General features: G+C 43.4%; 1 pseudogene; it reads right to left on the bottom strand.

The window, feature by feature from the left end:
* Window positions 1-1804: 1804 nt before the first annotated feature.
* Window positions 1805-17150, bottom strand: part of LOC124024516 — a 29373-nt pseudogene continuing 14027 nt past the window's right edge.

Raw genomic sequence — 17150 nt, forward strand, 5'->3', positions numbered from 1 at the left:
CTCAGGTTTTCACCCTGAGAGTAACGGGTAGGTTTGAGAGAGTAAATCATTACGTGGGTAGGTTTCTGCGGTCATATTGCCAGGACCGGCCGGGGGAGTGGGCCACGTTCATCCCCTGGGCAGATGGCCCAAAACTCACTCCGCCACTCCTCCACTAACCACTCTCCTTTCCAGTGCGTACTGGGTTATCAGCCGGTTCTGGCACCATGGCATCAGAGCCAGATCAATGCTCCTGAGGTGTACGAATGGTTCAAGTGCTCGGAGGAGACCTGGGACGCCGCCCATGTGCACCTACAACAGGCCATGAGGCGGCAAAAAGCGAGCGCCGAACGCCACCACAGCGAGGCCCCGGTGTTCGACCCGAAACCTGCCCCTCCACCAGCCCTGCCGGAGGCTGGGTCCGCGGTTTGTGGGGCCATTTAAAGTCCTGAGGAGACTGAACGAGGTATGTTATGGGTTACAGCTTCCCCCAGATTATCGCATTAATCCCTCGTTCCATGCGTCTCTCCTCAGGCCGGTGGTGGCTGGTCCACTCCTGGAAGCTGAGGTGCGGGAGTTTCCTCCGCCCCCTCTGGACATCGAGGGGGCCCGGCGTATGCTGTTCGAGCCATCCTGGACTCGAGGCATCGGGAGAGGGGCCTTCAGTACCTCGTGGAGTGGGATGGATACGGTCCGTAGGAGAGATGTTGGGTGCCAGTGGAGGACGTCTTGGACGCTTCGCTGCTGCGGAATTTCCACTGTCTCCATCCGGATCGCCCTGCGCCTCGTCCTCCGGTCGGTGTCGGCGCGCTGCTGGAGACGCGTGTCAAGGGGGGGTACTGTCACGACTTCCGCCAAAGTCGGTCCCTCTCCTTGTTCGGGCGGCGTCACCGGCTTTCTAGCCACCGCCGATCCACTTTTCATTTTCCATTTGTTCTGTCTTTGTCTTATCACACCTGGCTTCAATGTCTATTTGTCTATTTGCACAATGTCTATTTGCACCCCTACTGGATGGAAACTACAAGTGTAATGGCTGTGCTCAATGGAATGGCACTTACAAATGTAGATCCTTCTAACAGGGAAACAGATCCCAATCAAAGGTGTTATCACGTGCTCCACTAAGACAGTATTTATCGTATAGCTTGTCCTTGTGGTAAAAATGATGTGGGTAAAACAAAACACGAATTAAAATAACGAATCTCGGAGCATTGTATACCCAGTTGCGGCCCACTTTTTGGAAGAAAACTACTAGATTTCGTCACTACGTTATATCGGTATCGAAAAGGTCACCCTCCCAGGAGAGGGGGTGACCTCGACAATTTATTGTTAAAATGAGAGGCTGCCTGGATCTTTAATTTAAAGAGTCTTGCTTCCTTCGGTCTCAACGTAGACTTTGATATGAAGCCATTCTTGTGATTAACCAATGATATCAGGTGGAGGGATAGTACCTGGACTGGTGGAGGGATAGTACCTGGACTGGTGGAGGGATAGTACCTGGACTGGTGGAGGGATAGTACCTGGACTGGTGGAGGGATAGTACATGGACTGGTGGAGGGATAGTACCTGGACTAGTGGAGGGATAGTACCAGGACTAGTGGAGGGATAGTACCTGGACTGGTGGAGGGATAGTACCTGGACTGGTGGAGGGATAGTACCTGGACTGGTGGAGGGATAATACCTGGACTGGTGGAGGGATAGTACCTGGACTGGTGGAGGGATAGTACCTGGACTGGTGGAGGGATAGTACTTGGACTAGTGGAGGGATAGTACCTGGACTGGTGGAGGGATAGTACCTGGACTGGTGGAGGGATACAGTAACAAAGGCCTACCTGGAGCAGGTGGCGAAGGCGGTGGTGAAGGGCGTGATGAGGCCGGACAGGAAGCTGAAGGGGTTCTTGTGTGTGAACCCAAAGTAGATGAGAGGCAGGATGACCCCCCCGTGGATGATATGACCCAGGACGGAGGCAAATATGTATTTCCCCAGACTGGTCACCAACAGAACCACATCCTCCATCTCCACTATCTTACTACCCACCAGGAACATGATGCCGAACGGGACGTACCTGAGGTAGGAGAAATATAGAATGTATACCATTTGGTGAGGTGATGACTAACAGAATATCTATTTTTGCTGCAGATTTATTTGAAAGTAAAAGCTAAAACATTTATCAGAAATGTAATTAAATATTTAATTTGATTCTACATAAGTAGGCAGCTTCCCAGTCAAAAAGTAGCTTCTCATTTCAGTGTCAAATGCATAGCGTCAGCAGCCTACAACACCTCCTGCAGTTCTTAAGGAATAAACAGTACAGACTTTATCTAGTGAGCCATCAGAAGCTCCTCTTGTTTTCCCTTGGGAATAGTCTTGGGGACCAGGAGAGGCTAATCACATGATCTGGGTTGTTTAAGGTCACTCACCACATGATCCAGGACACCAGCACCATGGTGGCTTCATTGAAAGCGTTGAAGAAGCGTATGAGCTCCTCCCCCTCCTCTCCCAGCTTCCTCAGTGCCACACCGAACACCATGGCAAAGAGCACCAGGCCCAATATGTTCATACCATCTGGTTCTGTGCCCACAGGAACCTACATAGAACACAACACAGTTTTGTTTATGTATGGTTGTTAGTTTAAAAAAATATATTTAAAAAACACAGATCATAACATTTGAACACAGAAAATTACAACACATAAAATAGAACATTAGAACATAGAACATCAGAGCATCATAACATCTGAACATCTGAACACAGAATATCAGAACACATAAAATAGAACATTAGAACATCAGAACATGATAACATCAGAACATAGATCAGAACACAGAACATCATAACATCATAACATCTGAACATATCAGAACATAAAACATCAGAACATAAAACAGAATATCAGAACATAAAACATAGGAAAGGACACATCAGAACATAAAACATCAGAACATAAAACATAGACATCAGAACATAAAACATAGGACATCAGAACATAAAACATAGGACATCAGGACATCAGAACATAAAACATCAGAACATAAAACATAGGACATCAGAACATAAAACATAGGACATCAGAACATAAAACATCAGAACATAAAACATAGGACATCAGAACATAAAACATAGGACATCAGAACATAAAACATAGGACATCAGAACATAAAACATAGGACATCAGAACATAAAACATAGGACATCAGAACATAAAACATAGGACATCAGAACATAAAACATAGGACATCAGAACATAAAACATAGGACATCAGACATCAAAACATAGGACATCAGAACATAAAACATAGGACATCAGAACATAAAACATAGGACATCAGAACATAAAACATAGGACATCAGGACATAAAACATAGGACATCAGGACATCAGAACATAAAACATAGGACATCAGGACATAAAACACAGAACATAAAACATCAGAACATAAAACATAGGACATAAAACATCAGAACATAAAACATAGAACATAAAACATAAAAGAACATCAGAACATAAAACATAAATCAGGACATAAAACATCAGAACATAAAACATAGGACATCAGGAATCAGGACATAAAACATAGGACATAAAAGGACATAAAACATAGGACATCAGAACATAAAACATAGGACATCAAACATAAAACATAGGACATCAGAACATAAAACATAGGACAAACATAAAACATAAAAGAACATAAAACATAGGACATCAGGACATAAAACATAGGACACAGAACATAAAACATAAATCACATCAGGACATAAAACATCAAATAAAACATCAGAACATCAGAACATAAAACATCAAACATAAAACATCAAACATAAAACATAAATCAGGACATAAAACACAGGACATCAGAACATAAAACATAGGACATCAGGAAACATAAAACATAAAAGGACATAAAACATCAGGACATAAAACATCATCAGAACATAAAAGGACATAAAACATAACATCAGAACATAAAACATAGGACATCAGGACATAAAACATAGGAATCAGAACATAAAACATAAAACATAAAACATAGGACATCAGAACATAAAACATAGGACATCAGGACATCAGGACATAAAACACAGGACATCAGGACATAAAACATCAGAACATAAAACATCAGAACATAAAACATAGGACATCAGGACATCAGGACATAAAACATCAGAACATAAAACATCAGAACATAAAACATCAGAACATAAAACATAAAACATCAGAACATAAAACATAAAACATCAGGACATAAAACATCAGAACATAAACATAAAACATAAAACATCAAACATAAAACATAAAACATCAGAACATAAAACATAAAACATCAGAACATAAAACATAAAACATAAAACATAAAACATAAAACATCAGAACATAAAACATAAAACATCAGAACATAAAACATAGGACATCAGGACATCAGGACATAAAACATAGGACATCAGGGACATCAGGACATAAAACATAGGACATCAGGACATAAAACATAGGACATCAAGACATAAAACATAGGACATCAGGACATCAGGACATAAAACATAGGACATCAGGACATAAAACATAGGACATCAGGACATAAAACATAGGACATCAAGACATAAAACATAGGACATCAGAACATAAAACATAGGACATCAGGACATAAAACATAGGACATCAGGACATAAAACATAGGACATCAGGACATAAAACATAGGACATCAGAACATAAAACATCAGAACATAAAACATAGGACATCAGAACATAAACCATCAGAACATAAAACATAGGACATCAGGACATAAAACATAGGACATCAGAACATAAAACCATCAGAACATAAAACATAGGACATCAGGACATAAAACATAGGACATCAGGACATAAAACATAGGACATCAGAACATAAAACATCAGAACATAAAACATAGGACATCAGGACATAAAACATAGGACATCAGGACATAAAACATCAGAACATAAAACATAGGACATCAGGACATTAGAACATAAAACATAGGACATCAGGACATTAGAACATAAAACATAGGACATCAGGACATTAGAACATAAAACATAGGACATCAGGACATTAGAACATAAAACATAGGACATCAGGACATTAGAACATAAAACATAGGACATCAGGACATTAGAACATAAAACATAGGACATCAGGACATAAAACATAGGACATCAGAACATAAAACATAGGACATCAGGACATCAGAACATAAAACATCAGAACATAAAACATAGGACATCAGAACATAAAACATAGGACATCAGAACATAAAACATAGGACATCAGGACATAAAACATAGGACATCAGGACATCAGAACATAAAACATCAGAACATAAAACATAGGACATCAGAACATAAAACATAGACATAAAACATAGGACATCAGGAACATAAAACATAGGACATCAGAACATAAAACATAGGACATCAGGACATAAAACATAGGACATCAGGACATAAAACATCATCAAGACATAAAACATAGGACATCAGGACATCAGGACATAAAACATAGGACATCAGAACATAGGACATCAGAACATAGGACATCAGAACATAAAACATCAGAACAGAAAACATAGGACATCAGAACATAAACATCAGAACATAAAACATAGGACATCAGAACATAAAACATAGGACATCAGAACATAAAACATAGGACATCAGACATAAAACATAGGACATCAGAACATAAAACATAGGACATCAGGACATAAAACATCAGAACATAAAACATAGGACATCAAGACATAAAACATAGGACATCAGGACATCAGGACATAAAACATAGGACATCAGAACATAAAACATAGGACATCAGGACATAAAACATAGGACATCAGGACATAAAACATAGGACATCAGAACATAAAACATCAGAACATAAAACATAGGACATCAGAACATAAACCATCAGAACATAAAACATAGGACATCAGGACATAAAACATAGGACATCAGAACATAAAACATAGGACATCAGGACATAAAACATAGGACATCAGGACATAAAACATAGGACATCAGGACATAAAACATCAGAACATAAAACATAGGACATCAGGACATAAAACATAGGACATCAGGACATAAAACATAGGACATCAGGACATAAAACATCAGAACATAAAACATAGGACATCAGGACATTAGAACATAAAACATAGGACATCAGGACATTAGAACATAAAACATAGGACATCAGGACATTAGAACATAAAACATAGGACATCAGAACATAAAACATCAGAACATAAAACATAGGACATCAGAACATAAACCATCAGAACATAAAACATAGGACATCAGGACATAAAACATAGGACATCAGAACATAAAACATAGGACATCAGGACATAAAACATAGGACATCAGGACATAAAACATAGACATCAGGACATAAAACATCAGAACATAAAACATAGGACATCAGACATAAAACATAGGACATCAGGACATAAAACATAGGACATCAGGACATAAAACATCAGAACATAAAACATAGGACATCAGGACATTAGAACATAAAACATAGGACATCAGGACATTAGAACATAAAACATAGGACATCAGGACATTAGAACATAAAACATAGGACATCAGGACATTAGAACATAAAACATAGGACATCAGGACATAAAACATAGGACATCAGAACATAAAACATAGGACATCAGAACATAAAACATAGGACATCAGGACATAAAACATAGGACATCAGAACATAAAACATAGGACATCAGGACATCAGAACATAAAACATAGGACATCAGGACATAAAACATAGGACATCAGGACATAAAACATAGGACATCAGGACATCAGGACATAAAACATAGGACATCAAGACATAAAACATAGGACATCAGGACATCAGGACATAAAACATAGGACATCAGGACATAAAACATAGGACATCAGGACATAAAACATAGGACATCAAGACATAAAACATAGGACATCAGAACATAAAACATAGGACATCAGACATAAAACATAAAAGGACATAAAACATAGGACATCAGAACATAAAACATAGGACATCAGGACATAAAACATAGGACATCAGAACATAAAACATCAGAACATAAAACATAGGACATCAGAACATAAACCATCAGAATATAAAACATAGGACATCAGGACATAAAACATAGGACATCAGAACATAAAACATAGGACATCAGGACATAAAACATAGGACATCAGGACATAAAACATAGGACATCAGGACATAAAACATAGGACATCAGAACATAAACCATCAGAACATAAAACATAGGACATCAGGACATAAAACATAGGACATCAGGACATAAAACATAGGACATCAGAACATAAACCATCAGAACATAAAACATAGGACATCAGGACATAAAACATAGGACATCAGGACATAAAACATCAGAACATAAAACATAGGACATCAGGACATTAGAACATAAAACATAGGACATCAGGACATTAGAACATAAAACATAGGACATCAGGACATTAGAACATAAAACATAGGACATCAGGACATTAGAACATAAAACATAGGACATCAGAATTAGAACATAAAACATAGGACATCAGAACATAAAACATAGGACATCAGAACATAAAACATAGGACATCAGAACATAAAACATAGGACATCAGGACATCAGAACATAAAACATCAGAACATAAAACATAGGACATCAGAACATAAAACATAGGACATCAGGACATAAAACATAGGACATCAGAACATAAAACATAGGACATCAGAACATAAAACATAGGACATCAGAACATAAAACATAGGACATCAGAACATAAAACATAGGACATCAGAACATAAAACATAGGACATCAGGACATCAGAACATAAAACATAGGACATCAGAACATAGGACATCAGAACATAGGACATCAGAACATAGGACATCAGAACATAGGACATCAGAACATAGGACATCAGAACATAAAACATAGGACATCAGAACATAGGACATCAGAACATAGGACATCAGAACATAAAACATAGGACATCAGAACATAAAACATAGGACATCAGAACATAAAACATAGGACATCAGAACATAGGACATCAGAACATAGGACATCAGAACATCAGAACATAAAACATAGGACATTAGAACATAAAACATAGGACATCAGAATATAGGACATCAGAACATAAAACATAGGACATCAGAATATAGGACATCAGAACATCAGAACATAGAACATCAGAACACAGAACATAGGACATCAGAACACAGAACATCAGAAATCAGAACATCAGAACATAGGACATCAGAACACAGAACATCAGAACATAGGACATCAGAACATCAGAAATCAGAACATCAGAACATAGGACATCAGAACACAGGACATCAGAACACAGAACATCAGAACATAGGACATCAGAACATAGGACATCAGAACACAGGACATCAGAACACAGGACATCAGAACATAGGACATCAGAACATCAGAACATCAGAAATCAGAACATCAGAACATAGGACATCAGAACACAGAACATCAGAACATCAGAAATCAGAACATCAGAACATAGGACATCAGAACACAGAACATCAGAACATCAGAAATCAGAACATCAGAACATAGGACATCAGAACACAGAACATCAGAACATAGGACATCAGAACATCAGAAATCAGAACATCAGAACATAGGACATCAGAACACAGGACATCAGAACACAGAACATCAGAACATAGGACATCAGAACATAGGACATCAGAACACAGGACATCAGAACATAGGACATCAGAACATAGGACATCAGAACATAGGACATCAGAACACAGAACATCAGAACATAGGACATCAGAACATAGGACATCAGAACATAGGACATCAGAACACAGGACATCAGAACATAGGACATCAGAACATAGGACATCAGAACATAGGACATCAGAACATAGGACATCAGAACACAGAACATCAGAACATAGGACATCAGAACATAGGACATCAAATCAAATCAAATCAAATCAAATTTTATTTGTCACATACACATGGTTAGCAGATGTTAATGCGAGTGTAGCGAAATGCTTGTGCTTCTAGTTCCGACAATGCAGTGATAACCAACAAGTAATCTAACTAACAATTCCAAAACTACTGTCTTATACACAGTGTAAGGGGATAAGGAACATGTACATAAGGATATATGAATGAGTGATGGTACAGAGCAGCATACAGTAGATGGTATCGAGTACAGTATATACATATGAGATGAGTGTGTAGACAAAGTAAACAAAGTGGCATAGTTAAAGTGGCTAGTGATACATGTGTTACATAAGGATGCAGTCGATGTTGTAGAGTACAGTATATACATATGCATATGAGATGAATAATGTAGGGTAAGTAACATTATATAAGGTAGCATTGTTTAAAGTGGCTAGTGATATATTTACATCATTTCCCATCAATTCCCATTATTAAAATGGCTGGAGTTGGGTCAGTGTCAATGACAGTGTGTTGGCAGCAGCCACTCAATGTTAGTGGTGGCTATTTAACAGTCTGATGGCCTTGAGATAGAAGCTGTTTTTCAGTCTCTCGGTCCCAGCTTTGATGCACCTGTACTGACCTCGCCTTCTGGATGATAGCGGGGTGAACAGGCAGTGGTTCGGGTGGTTGATGTCCTTGATGATCTTTATGGCCTTCCTGTAACAACGGGTGGTGTAGGTGTCCTGGAGGGCAGGTAGTTTGCCCCGGTGATGCGTTGTGCAGTCCTCACTACCCTCTGGAGAGCCTTACGGTTGAGGGCGGAGCAGTTGCCGTACCAGGCGGTGATACAGCCCGCCAGGATGCTCTCGATTGTGCATCTGTAGAAGTTTGTGAGTGCTTTTGGTGACAAGCCGAATTTCTTCAGCCTCCTGAGGTTGAATAGGCGCTGCTGCGCCTTCTTCACGACGCTGTCAGTGTGAGTGGACCAATTCAGTTTGTCTGTGATGTGTATGCCGAGGAACTTAAAACTAGCTACCCTCTCCACTACTGTTCCATCGATGTGGATAGGGGGGTGTTCCCTCTGCTGTTTCCTGAAGTCCACAATCATCTCCTTAGTTTTGTTGACGTTGAGTGTGAGGTTATTTTCCTGACACCACACTCCAAGGGCCCTCACCTCCTCCCTGTAGGCCGTCTCGTCGTTGTTGGTAATCAAGCCTACCACTGTTGTGTCGTCCGCAAACTTGATGATTGAGTTGGAGGCGTGCGTGACCACGCAGTCGTGGGTGAACAGGGAGTACAGGAGAAGGCTCAGAACGCACCCTTGTGGGGCCCCCGTGTTGAGGATCAGCGGGGAGGAGATGTTGTTGCCTACCCTCACCACCTGGGGGCGGCCCGTCAGGAAGTCCAGTACCCAGTTGCACAGGGCGGGGTCGAGACCCAGGGTCTCGAGCTTGATGACGAGCTTGGAGGGTACTATGCTGTTGAATGCCGAGCTGTAGTCGATGAACAGCATTCTCACATAGGTATTCCTCTTGTCCAGGTGGGTTAGGGCAGTGTGCAGTGTGGTTGAGATTGCATCGTCTGTGGACCTATTTGGGCGGTAGGCAAATTGGAGTGGGTCTAGGGTGTCAGGTAGGGTGGAGGTGATATGGTCCTTGACTAGTCTCTCAAAGCACTTCATGATGACGGAAGTGAGTGCTACGGGGCGGTAGTCGTTTAGCTCAGTTACCTTAGCTTTCTTGGGAACAGGAACAATGGTGGCCCTCTTGAAGCATGTGGGAACAGCAGACTGGTATAGGGATTGATTGAATATGTCCGTAAACACACCGGCCAGCTGGTCTGCGCATGCTCGGAGGGCGCGGCTGGGGATGCCGTCTGTGTCATGTTTTGTCTTAGATTGTCTTGTCATTTTGGCTTTTCCCTCTGTTCATTTTCCCCCTGCTGGTCTTTTTAGGTTCGTTCCCCTTTTTCTCTCTCCCTTCCTCTCTCTCTTCTCTCTATCGTTCCGTTCCTGCTCCCAGCTGTTCCTATTCCCCTAATCAATCATTTAGTCTTCCCACACCTGTTCCCTATTCTTTTCCCTGATTAGAGTCCCTATTTCTCTCCTTGTTTTCCGTTCCTGCCCTGTCGGATCCTTGTCTATTGTTCACCGTGCTGTGTCTGTGTATCGCCCTGTCGTGTCGTGTTTCCCTCAGATGCTGCGTGGAGAGCAGGTGTCTGAGTCTGCTAGGTTCAAGTGCCTTCCCGAGGCAACCTGCAGTTCTTGATCGAGTCTCCAGTCTGTTCTCGTCATTACGAGTGGAATTATGTCTTATGTTTGTAGAATTACTTTACTGGATTAAAGACTCTGTTTTCGCCAAGTCGCTTTTGGGTCCTCATTCACCTGCATGACAGTCTGGGCCTGCAGCCTTGCGAGGGTTAACACGTTTAAATGTCTTACTCACCTCGGCTGCAGTGAAGGAGAGACCGCATGTTTCCGTTGCAGGCCGTGTCAGTGGCACTGTATTGTCCTCAAAGCGGGCAAAAAAGTTATTTAGTCTGCCTGGGAGCAAGACATCCTGGTCCGTGACTGGGCTGGATTTCATCTTGTAGTCCGTGATTGACTGTAGACCCTGCCACATGCCTCTTGTGTCTGAGCCATTGAATTGAGATTCCACTTTGTCTCTGTACTGACGCTTAGCTTGTTTGATAGCCTTACGGAGGGAATAGCTGCACTGTTTGTATTCAGTCATGTTGCCAGACACCTTGCCCTGATTAAAAGCAGTGGTTCGCGCTTTCAGTTTCACGCGAATGCTGCCATCAATCCACGGTTTCTGGTTAGGGAATGTTTTTATCGTTGCTATGGGAACGACATCTTCGACGCACGTTCTAATGAACTCGCACACCGAATCAGCGTATTCGTCAATATTCCCATCTGACGCAATACGAAACATGTCCCAGAACATAGGACATCAGAACATAGGACATCAGAACACAGAACATCAGAACATAGGACATCAGAACATCAGAACATAGGACATCAGAACATCAGAACATAGGACATCAGAACATCAGAACATAGGACATCAGAACACAGGACATCAGAACATCAGAACATAGGACATCAGAACACAGGACATCAGAACATCAGAACATAGGACATCAGAACATCAGAAATCAGAACATCAGAACATCAGAACATAGGACATCAGAACATCAGAACATCAGAACATAGGACATCAGAACATCAGAACATCAGAACATAGGACATCAGAACATCAGAAATCAGAACATCAGAACATAGGACATCAGAACACAGGACATCAGAACACAGAACATCAGAACACCAGAACATAGGACATCAGAACATCAGAAATCAGAACATCAGAACATAGGACATCAGAACACAGAACATAGGACATCAAAACATCAGGAATCAGAACATCAGAACATAGGACATCAGAACACAGAACATAGAACATCAGAACATAGGACATCAGAACACAGAACATAGAACATCAGAACATATGACATCAGAACACAGAACATAGAACATCAGAACATAGAACATCAGAGCATAGGACATCAGAACATAGGACATCAGAACACAGAACATCAGAACATAGAACATCAGAACATAGGACATCAGAACACAGAACATAGAACATCAGAACACAGGACATCAGAACATAGGACATCAGAACATAGGACATCAGAACACAGAACATTAGAACATCTGAACATAGGCTTTCAGTTTATTTGATTCAGTAGGCTACCATTTATATAGTCTCCTCAAATGATATTCAGAACAGAGAAAAGAGCTATGCTCCTATTGACCCCTTTAGGGGGACCCACCATTACTGGCACTGGTCAGAGGAGGGTCTACCGTGTCTGTTCATCAGTACCCCTCATAGACTGGTAATTCTCTGCCAATGAATGAGCCAAGCATTTCTATGGGAGCGTCCCAAATGGTACCATAATCCCTATAAAGTGCCATAGGGCCCTGGTTAAAAGTAGTGCACTATATAGGTAATATAGTGGCATTTGGGACGCATATCCATGTCAGTCTGACAGCTGGGTACAAGGGGGCGATTCAGAAAACTACCCAGCTGAGTGATGACATGGCTGGGCTTCCTTCCAGCCTCGCTTGGAGGTCAGGTCAACAAGTCAGAAACATTGTCACGTTCCAAGCCGAGTGCAGTGCAGTCGAGCTGCGCACATTAACCATTGCATGGTGGTCATCTGTGTATTTTATTCCATGTTCATGGTGAACCGACATGTCACGTTGGTTGGCGTTTCGTTTCTTTGGAACATCGTCCCCTGTGAAGCCGCTGTGCCGACATGTTTTCACCTCATGAAGCTCTTTGGGATCAAAACATTGTCAACAGAGGTGATAGTTGGCAGCATCTGCAGGAACAGGGTTTGCAGGCAGCATCTGCAGGAACAGGGTTTGCAGGCCTTTCTGTTCTTTTTACATCTGTAGCCTTTTAAAATGGTAGACTACTGAATCTTCCTCAGACAGGTGGGTGGGAGCTCATATCATCTGGACATAAGTATCTTGGTGATACAGAATTTGTTCTCTTTTTCTTTTTTCAAAAGTCTTCTGAAATTCACACAGAAAAGAAAACAGAGAAAAAAAATTCTGTGACGTTTTCCTGTAGCGATGGTTGACCTTCTCACCCCAGCTCTGTACACATGCACACATACACACAAACACTCTGCAATGCCAACCAGCCACTACATCTGAGTGTATCTGGACAACAGTCGCTCCAGGAATATCTCCTTGCCAGGAATCCATCCTCGGACCGTGCCAGACCAGTGTTCCCTGTTTGGACTCTCTCTCTCTTAAAGGCAGAGTCGTTGGTCAAACGTACATGCTAGCGGGCCAACAGTCCGGGCCTGCCTGGCTACATAAGGGCTGACTATGACACATGGCATAACTGAACAAACACAGGACAGTGACTGACATTGACGTCACAACAGAGTAGCTTGGTCTGATCAGGCTTAAGGATGTGGATGAATACTGATCACATTTTAAAGAAAGAAGTGTTAAACTTGTATTGAGTCCTTTCTGTTTGTTACCAGGCTCCAGGGATATTGCTCTGTGTGTTGCTATGGAAGCGGCTGGTCACTTGCGTAGCGTATCGTGACAAGTGTCTTCAACATTGGACAGTGAATCATAGAACAGTGTGAGTGTGTCCAGTACGTTGTCCAGGTCTCTCACGTTGTCCTCCCACTGGTCTCTCATAGCTGTTTGGGATGTACCCCCAATACCAGACCCAGGACGTACCCCCAATACCAGACCCAGGACGTTTGGGACCCCCAATACCAGACCCAGGGCTGTTTGGGACGTACGACCCAGAGCTGTTTGGGACCCCCAATACCAGACCCAGGGCTGTTTGGGACGTACCCCCAATACCAGACCCAGGGCTGTTTGGGACGTACCCCCAATACCAGACCCAGGGCTGTTTGGGACGTACCCCCAATACCAGACCCAGGGCTGTTTGGGACGTACCCCCAATACCAGACCCAGAGCTGTTTGGGACGTACCCCCAATACCAGACCCAGAGCTGTTTGGGACTAACCCCCAGAGCTGTTTGGGACCAATACCAGACCCAGAGCTGTTTGGGACGTACCAGACCCAAGCTACCAGACCCAGGGCTGTTTGGGACGTACCCCCAATACCAGACCCAGAGCTGTTTGGGACGTACCCCCCAATACCAGACCCAGAGCTGTTTGGGACGTACCCCCAATACCAGACCCAGGACGTACCCCCAATACCCCCTGTTTGGGAATACCAGACCCAGGGCTGTTTGGGACGTACCCCCAATACCAGACCCAGAGCTGTTTGGGACGTACCCCCAATACCAGACCCAGGGCTGTTTGGGACGTACCCCCAATACCAGACCCAGGGCTGTTTGGGACGTACCCCCAATACCAGACCCAATACTAACAGACCCAGAGCTGTTTGGGACTAACCCCCAATACCAGACAATACCAGACCCAGAGCTGTTTGGGACTAACCCCCAATACCAGACCCAGGGCTGTTTGGGACTAACCCCCAATACCAGACCCAGAGCTGTTTGGGACTAACCCCCAATACCAGACCCAGGGCTGTTTGGGACTAACCCCCAATACCAGACCCAGGGCTGTTTGGGACTAACCCCCAATACCAGACCCAGAGCTGTTTGGGACTAACCCCAATACCAGACCCAGGGCTGTTTGGGACGACCCAGAACTACCCCCAATACCAGACCCAGAGCTGTTTGGGACTAACCCCAATACCAGACCCAGAGCTGTTTGGGACTACCCCCAATACCAGACCCAGGGCTGTTTGGGACTACCAGACCCCAGGGCTGTTTGGGACTAACCCCCAATACCAGACCCAGAACTGTTTGGGACTAACCCCCAATACCAGACCCAGGGCTGTTTGGGACTAACCCCCAATACCAGACCCAGAACTGTTTGGGACTAACCCCCAATACCAGACCCAGGGCTGTTTGGGACTAACCCCCAATACCAGACCCAGAGCTGTTTGGGACGACCCAGAACTACTAACCCCCAATAACACAGAATAGCGCAATACCAGACCCAGAGCTGTTTGGGACTAATATGGTGACTAGGATCTTCACTCCATTTCCACTTTCTTCCTGTCTGTTTCGTTATTTGCCCTGTCTATGGACCAGCCCCCTCCTGTCTGTGAACCAGATCCCTCCTGTCTGTGAACCAGATCCCTCCTGTCTGTGGACCAGCCCCCTCCTGTCTGTGGAACAGATCCAGATCCCTGTCTGTGGACCAGATCCTCCTGTCTGTGAACCAGATCCCTCCTGTCTGTGGACCAGCCCCTCCTGTCTGTGGACCAGATCCCTCCTGTCTGTGGAACCCTCCTGTCTGCCCCCAGTCTGTGGACCAGCCCCTCCTGTCTGTGGACCAGATCCCTCCTGTCTGTGGACCAGATCCCTCCTGTCTGTGAACCAGATCCAGACTCCTGTCTGTGGACCAGCCCCCTCCTGTCTGTGAACCAGATCCCCTGTCTGTATCCAGTCTGTGAACCAGATCCCTCCTGTCTGTGAACCAGATACCTCCTGTCTGTGAACCAGATCCCTCCTGTCTGTGAAGCCCAGATCCCTCCTGTCCCTGTCTGTGAACCAGATCCCTCCTGTCTGTGGGACCAGCCCCTGTCTGTGGACCAGATCCCTCCTGTCTGTGAACCAGATCCTGTCTGTGGACCAGATCCAGCTCCCTGTCTGTGGAACAGCCCCTCCTGTCTGTGGACCAGCCCCTCCTGTCTGTGGACCAGCCCCCTCCTGTCTGTGGACCAGATTCCTCCTGTCTGTGAACAGATCCCTCCTGTCTGTGGACCAGATCCCTCCTGTCTGTGGAACAGATCCCTCCTGTCTGTGGACCAGCCCCAGATCCCTCCTGTCTGTGGACCAGCCCCTCCTGTCTGTGAACCAGCCCCTCCTGTCTGTGAACCAGCCCCCTCCTGTCTGTGAACCAGCCTCCTCCTGTCTGTGGACCAGCCCCCTCTGTGTCTGTGAACCAGATCCCTCCTGTCTGTGAACCAGCCCTCCTGTCTGTGAACCAGCCCCTCCTGTCTGTGGACCAGCCCCTCCTATCTGTGGACCAGCCCCATCCTGTCTCCAACACAGACACCTGTTCTTTTATAGCCCCTATGTTTCCAATGTGTCTTTGTTCTTACTGTACTGTGGTTGTAATTCCACTTCCTTAAATTGTCATTCGTTTGGTATTTCGGTCTTTCTTGGACGAATAGCCAATGACAGGCTAAATGAGACCCTAACAAACAATCAAACAAACAAACCAACAAATATGAGGGATGTCATAATAAGCACCTTCTGGTAGAGGACGGTTCCATTGGTGTCGTTTCCCTGGCGACCATCTTGTAATCAGTGGCATACTGTGACACGGAGGAGAGACAGAGAAAACATCAATAGAATATTTAAAAAATAATAATAACTTTATTTAAACAACAATTATTTGCAAGTACATGTATGTTAACAAAGCCATTCATAAACAAGTAACTAGTTAAATTAAAGTACTTAGGATTAAGTATTTATTGTCAGATGTAGTAAGTGTTTACACCTGTGCAAGGTTTGCTCCAATGTTCTTCAGATCAGATGGGAATGAAAGCTAAAACCATGAGTCATTTTTACATTCTAGCTCTATAATTGTGATCCTTCTGAACTCTACGTTTTATACCCTTCAATA

The sequence above is a fragment of the Oncorhynchus gorbuscha genome, unplaced genomic scaffold (genome assembly GCF_021184085.1).
Source record: "Oncorhynchus gorbuscha isolate QuinsamMale2020 ecotype Even-year unplaced genomic scaffold, OgorEven_v1.0 Un_scaffold_1906, whole genome shotgun sequence".
Lineage (NCBI taxonomy): Eukaryota > Metazoa > Chordata > Actinopteri > Salmoniformes > Salmonidae > Oncorhynchus > Oncorhynchus gorbuscha.